We start from the raw sequence: 3,717 nt of genomic DNA, 5'->3' as shown, positions 1-3,717 counted from the left end.
AACTGTTAACTAGTAAGAGGTGATTACTAAATAGGATGTACAGAAGTAGGAGATGTAGGAGTACAGTAATAACAAATATATAAAGTCCTTCCCACCTTTAGGGATGAGGGAAAGGAAATAAGACCTTTCTTAGAAACTTAAAAACTTATGATAGGGTACAGACTCAGTCTGGGATTAAGATCTCTTTGGAGAAAGTAGGGGAAAGGGACACTCAAATTGTGACAAGCAAACTTCCTGAAGCACATGGAAGCACGTCCTCAACCCCTCAGGTGATGGAGAAACTTGCCAAATATATGAGCTGTAGTTGGTCTACAACAGAAGCCCACTGGATGGCAGAGAAACCCACTGCAGTGTTTGGGCTTCGTCTGGTTCACGGCAGCCTCTGAGGTTAACACTACAACATTCTACATTCCACATTCCAATCTATCACTTTTCAAGACAAAATAGCTCAACCCTTTCATGCAGGCCTAGTTTTGCAATCTGTTTCTAGACAAAGGTTAATATCAATATGATGTGGCCAAAGAGCAATATCTAGGTCTAGTATAAGAACACAAGGGAAGAAAATTTGATCTGCAGCTAATAGTCACAATTTTGTCACATTCTACAGAGACAGCAATTCACATTCCATACACATCTTTATACAAATGTTTGAATTTCCATCAAACAAAAAAACAATTCATATTTTCACTTAACAAAATATAATTATTCTTTGTATAAGGGATGAAATTCTCATCTGCCCCCAAAATGAAGGTGCAAAGTCCAACTGTCATTGTATCCCACCACTATATTAGTTAATAGTCAAATCCAGTCACCATATTACCATTTCACAATTTTACTAAATGTTTGTTACGTAAAGAAAAAAAATCAAGGTTAACCTCCAATAACTTGTATATAAAATCAGAGGGAAGGGAGAGATGAAAATAGATAATGTGTATAGAAATAAATATATACACACAATAAGCAAATATATCCATATCTATATACAAATCTACCACAGTCCTCATTTCTGCAGTTGATCACGATGCTACATTTGATATCTGCAAATTTATTATTCTGCTACTGATTTCATATTTTATGTGTTTCAGCCAGAACATAGTTGGTGCCCTTTAATCAGGTATGATGATTCAAACTCTTAATTTCTGAAAGACTTGGGTCCTTAATAGTTTTCACTTCTTTGACCGCTCTAGTTTTATTTAATTATCTTTACATTGTGCAGACAAGTATTGAGTCTGTTCTCTTAAATGTGTTCCTACTGTGTGGAAACATAAGTTATCTATTGATAATCAATATTAATCAGTTAGCCTTTAGAGTAAACTTTTTGTCTGTTAGTTCAGTGAATATAGATCCCAGAATTGGTAGCAAGCTTGTTTTCCAATTCAATAGTACCAGGGTTGCTTACCTATGAGGAAGCATACCTTTCTTGAGGACTAAGTCCATTCTACAAGTGGAGCTCGAAGTTGCCAGATAAAAAGCAAAAGTTCCTTCAATAATTTATAAAGATAATAGTGAGAGAAGCCATTCCCATGGCCACCCCTTGGTTTCCTGGTTCTCGTATTCTGACCATGGGATTGAAAATATCATACAATGGTCTCTGATTCAAAGCATAAAATGCATCCTAAGCAAGATTCCCATCCTTTCACATAATTGTCTCCCAACTAACGTCACAGTTATATCTTCAATAGGCCATTGCATTAGGCCAGCCAATTCTTTGTATGAGGTAGTTGGCAAATCCATTTATTACATGAGCATGTGCTGAAATTCTCCTGATAAAATTGGGTTTAGGAGCCAATAACCTAAGCCCGTGTCTTTCCTGAACACATACTCTAAACCTCTATACCTCCTTGAAATTCCAGTTTTCTGTAGAACTCTTGTGGACCAATCAATGGGTTTAACAAGAACAAGTTAAGTCAGTTTGGATGTGTTTTTACATTAAAAAAAGTTTTAAATTTATCATAATCTTCAAAAACCTTTATATTCTTCTTTGTATTCTACATTATAAAATATCCACAGCTTTCCCCCTTAGAATAGTTAATGTATAGTTTAAGCTGCCTCTACACTTATAAGCTCCACTTCTTGGTGTCAAGTCTTTTTTTTTTTTAACTATTACAAAAATTTATTTAACAAAACAGCTCAATATGAAAATGGACATGAACTGATTTCTATATTGTATCAAAATATATTGTATGAAGAGGGGTTAGGTGGAGGCAGTTCTTCCAGTGAACACCTCCATTGTTTACACTTGTTCCAAGGCTTCTAACATGATAATACTATTCCTTGTATTACCACCATTCTGATACTGTTCTGTTGCCCACTCATTGCCACCTCCACACATACATCACAAGATACATAAAGGGATCGAACCCCCGCAATATTCCTTGGATGTGGCTGCCACCATTTAATTTCAGTGATAATTTCTTGTCCATAAACTTTTACAACTTGAGAAGGTAAGCTTTGCTCATGGCATCTACTGGATGAGCTCAAAGATGCCTCCAAATGGAATTCATGTCACCTCTTATGCTCTCACAGTATTCCCCTTGGTATCAAGTCTTAAAAAGTAATAAAGATTGAAAATTGTATGTGATGGGTGTCATGCTAAGTCATCTCTGATTGCCACAAGAAGTATGACTCAGCTGGTATAATCAGTATACACCAGTCCCTTGGAAGATACTAGGTAGATATATCTGAATAACATATTCCAACCCTATAAATGGAATTTTGTCTCCAGAATTTATAATGTAAATCCTACCATGCATAATAACTTTAGTTTTTTTCACATCCTTTATGTAGATGGCAAGAATTTGGCTGGAATGATATATTGTTGTGCATGCATGCACACACACACACACAGTTTTGTTATATTGCGCACATCCTTTATTATACTCTCTTCTATTTAATTTCTGCCAAAAAATGGATTTTGTACCATTGATTGGTGAATGGATAAAGAAGATGTGACATATATACACAATGGACTGTTAGTCATAAAAAAAGAATGCAATCCGCCATTTGCAACAACATGGATGGAGCTAGGGAGTATAATGCTAAATGAAATAAGTCAGAGAAAGACAGGATTTCACTCATATGTGGAATTTATAAAACATAACAAATGAACAAAGGGGGAAAACAGAGAGAGGGAGAGACAAACCAAGAAACAGACTCTTAAGACAACAAATGGATGGTTATTGGAGGGGTGATGGGTGGAGGAATGGGTTAAAAAGGTATGGGAATTAAGGAATATACTTGTAATGAGCACTGGGTGATGTATGGGATTGTTGAATAACTATATTGTACATGTGAAACTAATGAAACATGTTATGTTAACTAACTGGAATTAAAATAAAAACTTTTAGAAAATGAAATTTTTGAAGGGATTCCTGAGGGCTTGTTACTCAAAAGTGATGTTCTTGATTATATCTTTTATGAATTCCTTCTAAAATAGAAATGCTATTAAAACTTGATTATTTTAAGTCTATGCCTTCAACAACTTGTCTAAATCTAGTCTTTCTAATCTATAGCAGCAATGTTGTACACAGTAGAACAGCAAGTAATCTTTCTTTTTATATAGCATGATGACATTGTCTGGGTTGGTGAAACCAGTTTTACACTGATTTTATATCTATGCTTGCTTTTTTTTTTTTTAAGATTTTTAATGTATTTATTCATGAAAGAGAGGCAGAGACACAGGCAGAGGGAGAAGCAGGCTCCATGCACCGGGAGCCC

The 3,717-nt window shown here is 35.2% G+C and overlaps 1 pseudogene; it reads right to left on the bottom strand.

Moving 5' to 3' along the window:
• Positions 1–2,233: 2,233 nt before the first annotated feature.
• On the bottom strand, positions 2,234–2,459 carry LOC100682562 (annotated as a pseudogene).
• Positions 2,460–3,717: the final 1,258 nt, after the last annotated feature.

This window comes from Canis lupus, chromosome 33 (assembly GCF_011100685.1).
Source record: "Canis lupus familiaris isolate Mischka breed German Shepherd chromosome 33, alternate assembly UU_Cfam_GSD_1.0, whole genome shotgun sequence".
In the NCBI taxonomy this organism is placed as follows: Eukaryota; Metazoa; Chordata; class Mammalia; order Carnivora; family Canidae; genus Canis; species Canis lupus.
Note: the sequence above shows the minus strand (reverse complement) of the source record. Positions and strands in the feature narration are given on the sequence as shown.